Raw genomic sequence first — 15,963 nt, forward strand, 5'->3', positions numbered from 1 at the left:
TGAAATTCCTTAACTTGATATCTGATCTTTGATGTTCAGACTGCCTGCTACCTTTGTTGCAAACTTGTATATAGTCTGACTCTACCTCCTGCCTCCTTGGAGCAGTTTTCTCAGGGCTACTGAGATGCTGTCTCCTGGGCTTGGAGTCCCACCAAATAAACCCTCCCACCAAATAAAATAATTCTCTATTTTTAGGTTGTGACTAATTTTTAGTCTACAGAGGTTCAGATTGCATCCCATTGGCAAGTTTATCCTCCAGGGAAGAGCAAGATGCTGAGTGTCCTCATCCTTGCTTTGCTAAGCTTTCTGAGAGGGTCGAAGGTTAAACCTGGGTCTGAAAGTAGGGTCTAAATGTACATGAACACTGGAAAAAAGAGAAAATAAATTGAGACGGCTAAGCTGGAGGGAACAGATGCCAGCACACACCTTAGATGACAAACCTGAAGCTGTTGCCACTTCCCAGTATCAGAACAAAGCCACATGTGGCTCTAATGACCATGTCTGGTGTCACAGGACATCATAGATAGCTTCCTGGGGAGGGAGGGTGTGACTGGGGCCGCATCTCACAGCAGAGGGCTCAGGCGGACCACACAATGTGGAGGGCAGGGTCCCCCCTGCCGGACAACCTTGGTGCTAGAAGCCACTCTGGGCTTGGTTGGCTCACAGTTCTCAAGGGAAAGGCTGAGGTTCTGGGCATCTGACTTGTCAGGGTGCAAGGAGCCACATTTAGATGTAGACATTGTAAAGGAGAATAAACCAGAGCCGCCGGCTCCCTGGGCCCTGCAGCCACATCAACAGGGGCAGCACAGACACCGTGCTGCCGTCTCCAGGATGTGAGTGCTTTCTGTCCTTGAATATGGAGCTCTGTTACTCTGTGAACCACTGTCAGCTTCCAGCTCCTGGGAGCTGCCACTCCTGGGGAGAGGCAGGGGTTCCTTAAATCAAGAGGGCACTTTGACAGAGGTAGGGCCATTTAAATATGTACTTTTAAATTAAATTTAGCACTTGATTCAGACAGTAAAGAGTCTGCCTGCAGTTCAGGAGACCTGGGTTCCATCCCTGGGTCGGGAATATCCCTTGGAGAAGGGAATGGTGACCCACTGCAGTATTCTTGCCTGGACAATCCCATGGACAGAGGAGTCTGGTGAGTTACACAGTCCGCGGGGTTGCAAAAGTTGGACACTACTGAGTGATTAAGACTTTCATATCTAATATGTGCTCAAATCAAGTCATTCAGTTATCTGCAGATATGTAGATACAGAAAGAAAATGGTTTACATGCAGATTGTACATGATTTTAGCAATTTCAGACTTACAATCTTACCAAAAAAATTAGTGTTTTTCAACTGCCTTGTGTACGTGTGAGTGAAAGTTGCTGAGTTGTGTCCGACTCTTTGCAATCCCATGGACTATATAGTCCATGGAATTCTCTAGGCCAGAATACTGGAGTGGGTAGCCTTTCCCTTCTCCAGGGTTTCTTCCCAACCTAGGGATCGAATCCAGGTCTCCCACACTGCAGGTAGATTCTTTACCAGCTGAGCCACAAGGAACGCCTTGTGTACGTGTATTTGACATAAATTTATTACACTATAGAATTCCAATCCAACAGGTGGCATTTCAGATATTTGTCAAATAAACTAGCCAGCTTCAGAATAAAAGTAGAGCAAGTCAAAATTTATAGTTCTATATTGCCATAAATACAGTATAAATCCATGGGAAAAAGTTATTCTATGGAGGGCTGAATAGGAGGGGGATTATAAGAAGGGAGCTGTCATTACATTTACCTCTTAGCTCTGCTATAAGCCTGAGCTTGGAACTTCAGTTGCTCAACTCTGAGAATAGCTCTTCATTTGCTAGTCACAGAGGCTTGGGCAAATAGCTGAATCTCAGCTTTAGCGTCAGTAAAGAGAGGATGATAGACCTCAGAGGAGTGCCTGGCGTTTAGAAACAGCAGCAGACATAGCTATTATTGCTATTAGAATAATAACAATAGCCATTCATCAACATCATGATGGTTGCCTTTCCGTGTCCAGGCAGCTGTGATGTGAAAATGCCTCACGTTAAGGAACTTCTTAAGAACGTGGCCACTTCCTGGTAACCTACGCCTTGACAAATGATGCTTGTACATCAGAAAGTAAGACTGCTTCTTCCGAAGGTGAATAAATTCCGGTGTGTTGGTCCAACACAGGCACTGAGTGCAATGCTAAAGAGAATAAACACACATCTGAAAAGCAATAAACTTTCACAAGTCATTGAATTTAAATGTCAGCTAAATTACTTCACGGTGTACCTTGTACCAAAAGACGTGCTGCTTAAAAGATAATTAAAAGTCTGTAATGTGGATGAAGCCGCATCTCCTTCTTTAAGTAATTTAAACTGTATTAACTTGGATCTCAGCAGGAAGCACAGAGACAAAGCCGGCGCGCTCTTATGCTCTTGGAGGCCTGCGAGCCTGCTGTGGCTTGTTTCTGGTGTGTGTGTGTGTGTGTGTGTGTGTGTGTGTGTGTGTGTGTGTGTGTCTCCTTCAGGGTGGCACTCTGTTCTCTAGCAGGCACCGTGCTCAGGTGAGCATATGGCATGTGTGTTCTCACATCAAGGCCACACGGAATCCCCGTGATGGGAGTGGCCTATGCAGCTGGCGTCGCTAGGTGCTTCTGCGATAAGCTGTGACCTGAGCTATGGGAGGCACTTCTAAAGAACAGGTTGGGACTGTTCGCCTTGTAAGTGCCCCTGGAGATCACTGGGAAATGCCCTTCTTAGTGGAGGTGTTTCTATAGACAAGGGAAACAGTGTGAAAGACAAAAACCTACCATTTACTGAAAGCTGTTCAGCAAAGACTTGGTGCAGGGGGATCACAGTGACTCTTTCAATTTGTTTTTTTCTAGAAGCTATTGGCTTAAAAATGGCTAAGAAAAGGAAGAAGAAATGACCATGTACATGATTTTCCTACCTGCTTACACTTAGGATAGTTGCCTGACCCACGTGTTCTGAATAAGGAACTGGTGGTGTTCAATGGGCAGTCTTTAGCACACAGGCTTCCTTTTCCCCTTAGCTGAACTACAGATATCAATACCTTTAGTGGGCTTCCTAGGTGGCACAGTGCCAGTGCAGGAGATGCAAGAGATGTGAGTTCGATTCCTGGGTCGGGAAGATACCCTGGTGAAGGAAATGGCAACCCACTCCAGAATTCTTGCCTAGGGAATCCCATGGGCAGAGGAGTCTGGTGGGCTACAGTCAGTGGGATCACTGAGAGTTGGACATGACTGAGCACTTACGCATGCACAGTGGCCAGAGACTCTGATAAGAGCTGTGAACACTTTTATCAGAAAAATGCATGTATATACTCCCATTCAACTTATATGGCTCATAGGACCCCCTGTGTTCAAACATTTCAAGGACTCACCTGATGTCTGTCTGTAGCATGTAATATGCGTAGCCCCCTCCAATATAGACCTGCCTTTGTTCATCGTAACGAAAGCTAACCAAATTAGAAGTCATACTGACATTTGCGTGACAGTCTGCATATTAAAGGTAAATGTTGATTAGAATGGAAGGTAGGTTAAGTGTAACTTCAGGGAACTAAATAATTAGACTTGACCAGCTGTTCTCTTGATGCTGAAATCAGGTACTTTGTGGCGATCGCTGTCAGAGTAAGCCTGAGAAGCACATTCTGAGCCTTCACAAAGGATACAGTTTCCCATTGCATCTTAGCAGTAAAGGGGACCAGACTGTGCTGGCCCAAATCATGCCAGGATGGCACGGCAATTCCTGAGAGGTGAGGGCAAGTGAGCAACAGTCACAGAGGAGGAACCCTGCCCGCCCCTGTGCTCAGCTGTGTCCATGGGATTTTCTAGGCAAGATCACTGGAGTGGGTTGCCTTTTTCTTTTCCATGGGATCTTCCTGACCCAGAGATCAAACTCACATCTCTTCTCCCTAAAAGCAGGGCATAAACTCCTCTTTGTGAAGGGGTCCTTCTCTACAGCAGAAGAACAGAATAACTCCTATTCGAGGACATTGTTTTTCTCTGGACGCCTCGCTGACTTGAGTCTGTAAGCAAACCTCCCAAAATAACTCTTACCTTCTATTAGCTATCCTCAAGAATTTCCTCCCGCGATTCACCATCCCTCCACACCACAGCCCTCTTCCTCCTCCAGGCAGTCTCCATGATGTATTGTCCTTTGTTAAGAGGGAGTATCAGCTGCCAGAATTAAGGGCTTCTTTGGGGGGCTACTCCTGTTCTGTGGAGCCACCCACACACATGTAGAATAAACCTTTTTCTGTCTTTTGCCAGTTTGAATAGCAGGCCCAGTTACTGAACCTAAGGAAGTTGAGGAGACTTGTTTTTCTTTCTCTACAGTAGTTGGATACAGTCCTTTTCTAGAAATATGAGACAATTAACAAAACTGCATCGCCCCCTTCTGCCAGCTTGCCCCCTTTCCTAGTGCTTTCTCCCCTTTAAAAGTTAGCACAGACAGAATGCATTGATTTTATCTATCTATCTCGTGGCCAATACTGTAACCCCACATCCATTTATCGAGTCCATTCACAGAAGACAGGGTGTTTTAGTTCTCCTTAGTTTCTTCATGTTTGAATGTTCCTGCTTCATTTAAAAAATTTCAGTAATGATTAATTCAGCCAAGCTTTTGATGGTTTTGCAGATAAAATCATACTGGCTAAGGTCAGATGGTTGAAAATTCTGTAAATTAGTGTATCACCAGTTGAATTGCCTCTGAATTTATATTAATAATTTGGGCAAAGTCATAAATTAAGTTTAAAATCTTAAATTTATTTTCCCAGTAGGGGTTATGTTAGATGTTTGTGTTTCCTCCCCTCCCTGGAGTTCAAATAAACTAACAGCTAAGGATCCGGGTGAACCGTTTTGCCTGATTTAGCGCCATGATTTCTTGCCAGCACCACCGTGGGCTTCTGCGGGCCTTTTCTCTGTCCTCTCATGTCAAGAACTTGAAGGGTCTGAGCGTCTGTCCTCCCTGAAGCTAAGTGAGCCTGTTCACTTGAAGGATGCTGGCCAAAGATTCAAGACTAGAGCCAGAATCCAGGGGCCTTTTACCCAGGACACAGCAAACAGAAGGAGCCTTAGGTTCACATCCTTTTCTCTTGTCCTTCTGCCCACAGGGCTGCTGCAGGTGGTGGGACTGCTGCAAACTCTTTACACAGGGCAGGTCTGTGTTACAGTGGAGGAACTCACGTGATCCATAGTTCATAAAGCAGCTGCAAGCAAACCCGCTCAACTTCTGCCTCCTCAGGGGGACACTGGCTTAATTATCCTGGTCAGGAAGTATCTTCCTTCCACCTGGAAGAAGGCACTCTGCCCCTCTGCTTTCCACAGACATTTGCAGTGCAGACATCCTTGAAAAACTGAGGCAGGACAGAAGCTGTCACCAGATACATAGCAGCTCCACAGAGAAACGCCCCATCCCAACAACTACTTCCCTTCCTCAGAGTGGGGATGAAAGACACTTGCCTTTTAAACCAAAGGTGGGTGTGGGTAGGGAAGAAAGAATCACAACAATTCTTATAAAAATGTTCATTTTCTGCCATCACTATGTCACTATGTTATAATTTTTAAACACACAAATTCGTCCTCATGAATATTTCTATGTCACTTCAGATCCAAAGGGACTTCTATTCTAAATGATTTTGAATTTAACATGACAGCCTACAGCAGACACGCATGCCCATTTTTTTTTTCTATTCCAAACCATTACTTATTTGTTGCATAAAAATTCAGAAATAAAATATGTGTATAAGCATATATTTGTCTCCAAAACTGGAGTAGTACTAACTAGGCTTTAGATGGAAAGTAACTGTAATTGTTGTTGTAAGACGTAGTGTCTCTCTTCTCTGTGCATGAATTCTAGGGTTTTCTACTAATTCTTGAAAAATATTTGCTTTTCTCTAGGTAGAATGCATGGAGGCAAAATAGCAAATGTTTAGGACGCTATACAAAATTTCTACCCATGAGGCCAAGGGTCCTAAAGTGGAGATGGGGGTAGGGGGCTCACTTTGCAACATGGACTTGATTATCTACATTATTTTACTTATTGGATCCTTGATTTGTGAGGGAACCTCCTAATAATGAAATATAGCATTACTAAAGTCTTAATTTCTTTCTGTAACTGGAGTAATTGTCATTGATCCATTTATTTTTCCTTGAATTCCTTTCTATTCACACACTCCTGGCTATGTTTTGTGGATGGATGGGAAATTGTGGGGGATATATCAAGGAGTGTGATGCTGTCTTGCCTGCACTGTCCTTCATTGGGAACCCAGGGCTGGCCCTGCTCCCTGTGGTCACTACAAACAGGTCACTCCTCCACTGCTGCTGATTCTACACTCAGAGAAGTGTCCAGCATTATTAGTTAACTATTTTTATATAGAATAAGGAAATACTCAATACTCTATAATGACTTGTATGGGAAAATAATCTAAATAAAAGGGGTATGTATATGCATAACTGATTCACTTTCAGAGAAGCCTCAGCAAGAGAAGCCCCAAAGAAAGGCAATGCCAAAGAATGCTCAAACTACTGCACAATTGCACTCATCTCACATGCTAGCAAAGTAATACTCAAAATTCTCCAAGCCAGGCTTCAACAGTATGTCAGCCATGAACTTGCAGACGTTCAAGCTGGACTTAGAAAAGGCAGAGGAACCAGAGATTAAATTGCCAACATCCGTTGGATCATTAAAAAATCAAGAGAGTTCCAGAAAAACATCTATTTCTGCTTTATTGACTATGCCAAAGCCTTTGACTGTATGGATCACAACAAACTGTGGAAAATCCTTAAGGAGATGGGAATACCAGACCACCTGACCTGCCTCCTGAGAAATCTGTATGTAGGTCAGGAAGCAACAATTAGAACTGGACATGAACAACAGACTGGTTCCAAATCAGGAAAGGAGTATGTCAAGACTGTATATTGTCACCCTGCTTATTTAACTTATATGCAGAGTACATTATGAGAAACACCGGGCTGGATAAAGCACAAGCTAGAATCAAGATTGCTGGAAGAAATATCAATAACCTCAGATATGCAGATGACACCACCCTTACAGCAGAAAGTGAAGAGAAACTAAAAAGTCTCTTGATGAAAGTAAAAGAGGAGAGTCAAAAAGTTGGCTTAAAACTCAACATTCAGAATACTGAGATCATGGCATCTGATCCCATCACTTCATGGCAAACAGACGGGGAAACAGTAGAAACAGTGATAGACTTTATTTTTTTGGAGGGGCTCCAAAATCACTGCAGTTGTTGACTGCAGCCTTGAAATTAAAAGACGCTTGCTTCTTGGAAGGAAAGTTATGACCAACCTAGACAGCATATTAAAAAGCAGAGACATTACTTTGCCAACAAAGATCCATCTAATCAAAGCTATGGTTTTCCCAGTAGTTATGTATGGATGTGCTTTTGAACTGTGGTGTTGGAGAAGACTCTTGAGAGTCCCTTGGACTTCAAGGAGATCCAACCAGTCCATCCTAAAGGAAATCAGTCCCGAATATTCATTGGAAGGACTGATGCTGAAGCTGAAATGCCAATATTTTGGCCACCTGATGTGAAGAAGTGACTCATTTGAAAAGACCCTGATGCTGGGAAATATTGAGGGCAGGAGGAGAAGGGGACAACAGAGGATGAGATGGTTGGATGGCATCACCAACTCAGTGGACATGCATTTGAGTAAACTCTGGGAGTTGGTGACGGAGGGAGGCTTGGTGGTACAGTCCATGCAGTTGCAGAGTTTGACATGACTGAGTGAATGAACTGAACTGATTCACTTTACTCTACAGCAGAAACTAACAACATTGTGAATCAACTATCTCCAATAAAAGTTAGAAAGAGGAAAGTGCTGGCAAGCAGTGTGCAGAGAGCAGTCACCCAGCATCATTTGCTAACTGGCTGCTGAATAAAAAGATGAAGGGACACAATGAGTGACCATCACAAGGAGCTGTTCTAGACTATTAGAATCTCATGAGAACCTGGGGCTGTTTAAATATAATAGGGGTGCTGCTTATATGAGTCTTCCCCGGTGGCTCAGTGGTGAAGAATCCACCTGCCAATGCAGGACACACTGAGGTTTGATCCCTGGGTCAGGAAAATCTTTTGGAGAAGGAAATGGCAACCCACTTCAGTATTCTTGTCTGGAAAATCTTATGGACAGAGGAGCCTTGAGGGCTACAGTCCCCTAAATTGCAAGAGCTGGACTCAGCTTGACAGGAACATGTACTTTCCTTATAAAGACAAATCCTGATTATTAACATCTTTGAAACTTGAGATGGCAGAGTGTGCTCTTAGCACAATTTGGGAAAACATCAGAAGGCACAGACAAATTTTGCTTCGTACGCAGACATCATTGCTGGCTGTGGAATCTTTGTCTTGCCTTTTTCTGTATTTTTCAATATAGAAGAGAAACGAAAAAGAGGGAGAAGAGAAGGATGAGGAGAGGAAGAAGGAAAAAGCCACAACAGAATTATGAAAACGCAGAAGAGAAGAAGGCACTGGGAGCAAAAGTAAAGGAGGAAAGAGAAAAGTAAAATAAGATTGAAAGATAAACTTCTGGATATTACAGATGGTAAATAAACATCAGCCAGCAATCTTGGTACAACTTTGAGAAATCAGGACTCCTCTTGAACATGACAATCTGTACTCAGAGGAAGAGAAGTAAAAAAATTTCAACTAATTAAGAGTGTTAATAAAAACATAGAGATATAAAAATTTATAGAACATGCATTTGCTTGGCATGAAAATATTTCTCTGACTCTGTATTCATATACTGTATGTTTATATGTATAGTTTTTATAGAGAAACTATACTATTTAAATTACACACACACACTCTAAAATAAACTTTATTCCAAGATGATAACCACGTTTGGCCTTTATTCAAAAGGTTCTGCAGTGCTAGGGGATGGCCGGGCTGGGACAGTGTCAGCTGAGAGGACCTAGGTCTACCAAACAATGTTTCTTTCCCTCTAACTAGCTTGTCCTTGTTTTCCTGGTTGGAAAAAGTTCAAAAGAAGACCAAAGGGTTCAAGGGCTCTAGATACGCAGATCTGGCAGAAACACACCATCACTTCTGGAGTTATTGATAACAGCAAATCCTGATTCAAGGGGTGGATAAACAGATCCCAGCTCTTTATGGAAACCGCAGAGTATGGATACAGAGAGGCTATTGATTAAATCTGTGAATTCAATCAATCCAATTGCTAGGTAAAGGTGCCTGGATGTACTTTATACATGCGTGTGTTTCTGAACTGAAGATTGTCATGAGGTCTATTGTGTAGACAGATTAGAACTCAGGCAACTCAGTTTGCCTACCTGCCAGAGGTTGGTTTCTTTATTTAAGAGATTATGACAGGGCAACAAATCAATGTGAAAAGACAGCAATAGTTATATACAATCCATAGTTATGGGAATCCATCACAAATTTATATTTTTATATGTTGTCCTTGGTATTGTGTTTGGTTCCAATCATTACAGAAAATACATATGTATTTTAGAAAAGAAAAAAATAGACTTTTTGTTTACTTGTCTTTTCTTTTAAACTGTCTGCTACGAAAACCTGAGTGAGTTTATGTTTGGAATGATCTTACTTAAAATAGATGTGAACTTTCCATGGAGGAAGTGGGGAGAGAACTGCAAAGACATTCCATGCTCATCACCCAGAGAAGCGTGGCTGGAAATGTGCTTTCACCTCACTGAAGTGGCATTTTGGGGGTGATTTGACTTTTTTTTTTGGTGTGTTCTAGCATTTACAGAACTCGCTTTTGGGGGACTGGGAGTAGATTTGATAAGACAGATGGTTATCCTCATGAATGGTTGAAAATTTAATATTACAAGAGGTATGTAATGTGACAACACATATTAAGATGTGGAAAAAGCAAACAAACAAATATAAGCCCACAGAGAGAGCCTCAAGGACTTGAATCAGGTTTCATCTCACATTGTAAACAGTGGGTTCTGGAGAGAAAAACAGCAAAGCAGCATTTATTAAATCACGTCCATGAGGTTCATGGTCATCGATCTCCCCAGTGAGGCAGGGCAGTCAGGTAACTTTCTCTCTTACATTCTCTCTCTCTCTCTCTCTCTCACACACACACACACACACACATACACGACATATACTATGAACCATAAAACAAGCAACAACTTTAAACCAGTATTTATATTTCTTTGGCTCTCCCATCCACAAAATCATGCAAATAATAGGGAAGGTATATTCATGAAACTCTTAATATAAATAATATAAAATATAAAAATGCAGTCTATGTCCTAAAATAAAGATATGACCAACTATGTTACTTCCACATAATATGTAGCCTTTAAAAGTGAGGACAAAGATCTTATAACAACAGAATAAAATCTTATATATTTTATTACATATTAAAATCTTACTAACTGAGTATTAGTAACAATTGGAAGTAAGCTGTGATACTTTAATAGGGGTTGAGATGATACATTGAAACATATTTAGGAGAAAATACATTAAAATTGTGATGTAATTGGTAAGGATGTGCCAGGCTGTTTTCTTCATTCTTTCCTAGTTTTTCCATAGTCATTATACTTGCTGTTATAATAGTAGATGCATTTATAAATAAAAATAATTACATAACTATTCTTTATACAGAAGCAAAAAATAACAAAAGCATAACAAATGCAGAGCAAAGAGAATTAGGGGAAGGTTGAAAATAAAATCTCTGCCTATGTCCTTACTTTTGTTTTTTCCAGACAATGAATAATTTTTGTAATTTAAACATGAATATCCATCTAGCTAATTAGCTGAAGATTTTAATTATGGAAGCATATGAGGTGAAATCTCTCTAAAAATAAATCCTTATTAAACCTTGAAAATATACCTTTGATAGTTTAAAAATAAATGAGCATATTTTTTTAAAAAGCTATTGTTATTAAAAAAAGTAACCACAGTGTTAAAGCTCTTATTCCTGTAAATAACAAATATTTTGCAGCTCTGAAGAACAAAGACATCATTTTGTTTACTTTTGTACTCTTAGCAATTATCACAGAGTTTCCACTGTTAATCAGTTACTAACTGTTTACGGAACACCCACTGTGGGCTGGACATTGTCTTTCAGGACGGGGACTCAGAAGGCACCAAGGTTTTGCTTCCCTGCTGTCCAGGTTATAGTAGGAAAGGAGAATCAATATGGAAAAAAAACACTAATATGTTCCCAGAGAAATACTTGTTATAGACCTTAAAACACCTTGATGGATGTTCAAAGAGACTAGGGGGATAACTTGAATTGGCTGGTCAATGGAGGCCTCTTTGATCATGTGACCTCTGAGCTGAGACTTAATGGCAAAGAAGGAACCAGACTTGTCAAGATCTGGGGCAGGGGGTGTGGGTGGGGGAGTTGTAGTTTAGGTTGGGGGGTATATTTCAGGCAGGACTGAGCTTGGTCAATACGAGGACTTGGGATGAAGGTGACCAGGAGAAGAGAGTGGTTGATGAGAGCCACGTCAGGCTGCCAAAGCTGGGTGTTGTCCCCAGGGCACTGGGAACCCTAGGAGTATCTGAACACAGGCGTGACATGGAAGGATTCATGTCATCAAAATTCATTCCTGCTGCTGTGCAGAGGAGTCCCAGGGAACAGCGGTCACCCTGAGATCAATGAGTGGACTATGGCCTTTGGATAGATAAGAAATTACAGCACTTTGCTGCTGCTGCTGCTGCTAAGTCACTTCAGTTGTGTCCAACTCTGTGCGACCCCAGAGATGGCAGCCCACCAGCCTCCCCCGTCCCTGGGATTCTCCAGGAAAGAACACTGGAGTGGGTTGCCATTTCCCTCTCCAATGCGTGAAAGTGAAAAGTGAAAGTGAAGTCGCTCAGTCGTGTCCGACTCCTAGTGACCTTGAGCCAGAGCAAAAAAGTTATCCTAGAGGAAGAGGGTGGATTGGAAATATTTTAGGAACAAAAGCAAAAGTCCTTGCTGATTGCTTGGACGTGTTGGGAAGGGAGGACAAACACTGAGACGTGCGTTGTTGACTGTGAGCTTTAACTGAGTGTGGGGGTAGGGGGTGCATTTACTCCATGAAGACTGTAGTCAGAAGAACAGCTTTTCTGGGGTGGTGATTCTGTGCTGATTCAGGCAGGTCACGTTTGAGATGTCTAGAAGCATTCAAGCAGAGATCTCAAATATGCAACTCGTATCTCTGTATATTTGGAGCTCAGTGGATGGATTTAAAAGTCAATGTCATATAAATGATATTAAGAATGGTGGCATTTGAGACTGGATGAGATCACTTAAGCAGAGATGACAGAATCAGAAGAGTCAAGACCCAAGAACTAAGTCACATGAATTTCCAAAGTGAAGGGATTTGAGCATGAAGGTACCAACAGGGAAGATTGAGGAAGAACAGCCACATGTGTGAACAACCTCACAGAAGCTGGGGGTATTGAGTTTCAGGGACGGACTCACCAAATGGGTGGAAGCATGCTCTACAGTCTTGTAAGACAGCTGAACACAGTGAAGGCAGAGTTGTGACTGATGGATTGGAAATAAAGCAAGCATTGGTGACCTTGACAGAGGAATCTAATCAGATGGGTCCCAAAAGAAGGCGGTATAAGGAAAGGAGAAAGAAGAAAAGCTGTAAATGAGACTCTCTAGGTAACATTTCCAAGACATTTTTCTGTAAATGATTGGGCACCAGCTAGAGGTGTCAATGTCATATTGATTTATTCTTATCTACATATATAGACATACAGACACAGGCATGCACCATCATACACACACAGCTTTTTTTTATGGAAATTACTTGTATAAAGCACAAGTGTGTGTGGGTGCTCAGTCATGTCCATCTCTGCAACTCCATGGACTATATAGCCGGGATCCTCTGCCCCTGGGATTTCCCAGACTGGAATACTGGAGTGGGTTGCCATTTCCTTCTCTAGATCTTCCTGGCCCAGGGCCTGAACCCGTGTCTTCTGCATCTCCTGCATTGCAGGCGGATCCTTCACCACTTGGGCCATCAGGGAAGCCCAGCTATGCCATTAGTGGTTCCCTTGTCAGTCTCTCCTGGGCCACCACAAGTCCCCCGTACCCCTAACCCCCTCCACTGCCCAGAGAGCGGGGCTGCTCTCCATGTATGCATGCTTATTAGAAAGAATGTATATCACTGGCCAGTGTAAAAATATTTGCCGTTATAAACAAGCTGAATCAGCAGTAGGCCCTTTAAAGATGGTTTTGTTTTTTGTCAGCAGTTAGGAACTTGCCACCATGGAGGACTTGATGACCTGTGGGTGATTTCCACAGCACTGAAAACTTGCCCTGGGATCTCTACATCCTTGTAACAGTTCTATTTACACCGATGCGCTTCGAATAAAGCTGATGTGAATGAACAAGAAAGTCCTCCCAGGTACTGTTTCTGTCTGTCCAAGAAGCGAGGGCGGGGGGCATGCGCCATACCTGGAGCCCCAGCCACAGGCTATCTACCAAGGCAACTAAGTAGGTTGCATTATTTCCATTTTGAAATGAAGTAGATTCAAAACAGTCTAGTATCTTACCCACATAGCAGAAAGTAGCATTCTTTCTGAGGCAAGTCAGACTGAACTTCCTGTTTTAAAAAGAAAGATAAAAAATAAAAGGCTCAGTGTTCAACCTACACTGTCTAAAATGAAATCTCCCTCCCAGGCAGTTCCAGTTAATTTCCTGAGTTTTTCTGACCTCTCTTGTGACACCATTCCCTCCCCCGCCTCCGCCCCCCACACACTGAAACAAAAACCACATTAAGCTAACCAATGGATCTTTGCACTTCAATTAATCTGAGGTGAGTGGAATTCTGAAGTTATTTAATGCATTCACCTTTTTCCTGTAGCTGGAGACAGCTGAGCTCAACTGTCACAGAGGGAAATGCACATGAAGCTGTTAGCCAAGATCTGAGCAATGGAGACCCAGTTGAAATAAAAAGGTGTTTATTTGTTAGGACTGAAGCCCAGGAGACACAGATTCAAGAAGCACTTGAATTGTGTTCCCCTGACTTCAAAATGGGGGAGGCTTATAAAGGAAAAACAAAAAAATTGCAAGGTTACTGTTGGTTCCATGAGTTTTTTCTCAAGAGTTATAACTGGGGCTGGCGAGGAGTAGGCTGCTTGTCAAACAAGGATGGTTGGGGTCTGAAAGGCTTCACAGCCAGAGGTCACCTTGAGATCATAGGCTGCAGCTGTCAGTTGCTGTTCCGAGTACATCTGATGGTGTCCTTACATCTGGAGCAGTTCAGAGAAAGTTCAAGTTCTCAGTGGAGGTAGGACCAAGTCTGAGCCCAGATCCTGCACGACTACCTGACTCCACGTTTGAGCGTCTGATCTTACTGTTCCATCATAGTTTCAGTTTGTCATGGAAGTCCTCTAGACTTACTTGGTGATGACTCAGTAACCTAGAACACCTTGGCTAAGTAAAGGTGTGTCTTGAGGGAGGGGTCTTAAATGAAAAGGGGCAAAACAATGTACCCTCAGCAACATTTCATTAGAAAACCCACAGAAAAATAAATGGGATCACTGTTCCAATTCAGAAATATTTGGTAATGGTTAAGTATTAATATTTAGCTGCATTTGAACACAATAAAGAAAATCAGCTTGAAATCATACTGGACATGTTGAAACCATGAAGTGAGAAGGATTCAGATGTGAGTATTGAATTCATGTAACCCTATCTTTCTAACAGGAGACACAAAGTGAAGCAAATAAGAAAAATACGTTAACCAAAAACAGAAACCCTAAATGTACCTATCCAGTCTTAAAACTGAGGTGTAGAAATAGCGACCAAGGGATATTCCATAGATGATAATAAAACCTATTTTTACAGAAATATATTAGGATATATGAAGTTTTACACACATTATTTGCATATGGTAATTCAGTGAGATTAGCAGACATTTTATGGAGTCAAAATGGCTCAACTCAGCCAGTGTCTGAGTTTCATATACAAGGATTGTTACTTTATATGACAGCATATAGAGGTTTTGATATGCATTTCAAACTCCCTCTTCCAAAGAACTGTTTCCAAAATGTTTTGCAAACTAATACAGTGTTCTAAGATTCCTACACTGTGAAGGGTGGGCTGAGTGGGTGGCCATTGTACTCTAGTTTTGTAAAGTGAGACTGAAGGACCTAGTTTCAGATTCACAGTAATCATACTAGGGTACAAAATTTTCTTGTGGAAATTATGCTTCATAGATTGTATTGCTTTGAAGATTTACATTCACATTTTACTATGCTTATATTATAAAAATAATAACAAAATTTAACATTTAAAATGAATCTTAAGAAACTGCTTTAAGGGTGAATTTTCTTTAAATAGTTCATGTTCATCTCAGTTTATCTGTCCCCTGGTTTGTGTACTTTATTTATATTCATCTGGAGCATCAGATGTTTAGTTCACTTCAGTCACGTCCGACTCTTTGCAACCCCATGAATCGCAGCACGCCAGGCCTCCCTGTCCATCACCAACTCCCGGAGTTCACTCAAACTCATGTCCATTGAGTTGGTGATGCCATCCAGCCATCTTGTCCTCTGTCATCCCCTTCTCCTCCTGCCCCCAATCCCTCCCAGCATCAGAGTCTTTTCCAATGAGTCAACTCTTTGCGTGAGGTGGCCAAAGTATGTATGAGTTTCAGCTTCAGCATCAGTCCTTCCAATGAACACCCAGGACTGATGTCCTTTAGAATGGACTGGTTGGATCTCCTTGCAGTCCAAGGGACTCTCAAGAGTCTTCTCCAACACCACAGTTCAAAAGCATCAATTCTTTGGCGCTCAGCTTTCTTCACAGTCCAACTCTCACATCCATGCATGACCACTGGAAAAACCATAGCCTTGACTAGACGGATCTTTGTTGGCAAAGTAATGTCTCTGCTTTTGAATATGCTATCTAGGTTGGTCATAACCTTCCTTCCAAGGAGTAAGTGTCTTTTAATTTCATGGCTGCAATCACCATCT

The sequence above is a fragment of the Bison bison genome, unplaced genomic scaffold, assembly GCF_000754665.1.
Source record: "Bison bison bison isolate TAMUID 2011002044 unplaced genomic scaffold, Bison_UMD1.0 scf7180017864108, whole genome shotgun sequence".
Classification (NCBI taxonomy): Eukaryota; Metazoa; Chordata; class Mammalia; order Artiodactyla; family Bovidae; genus Bison; species Bison bison.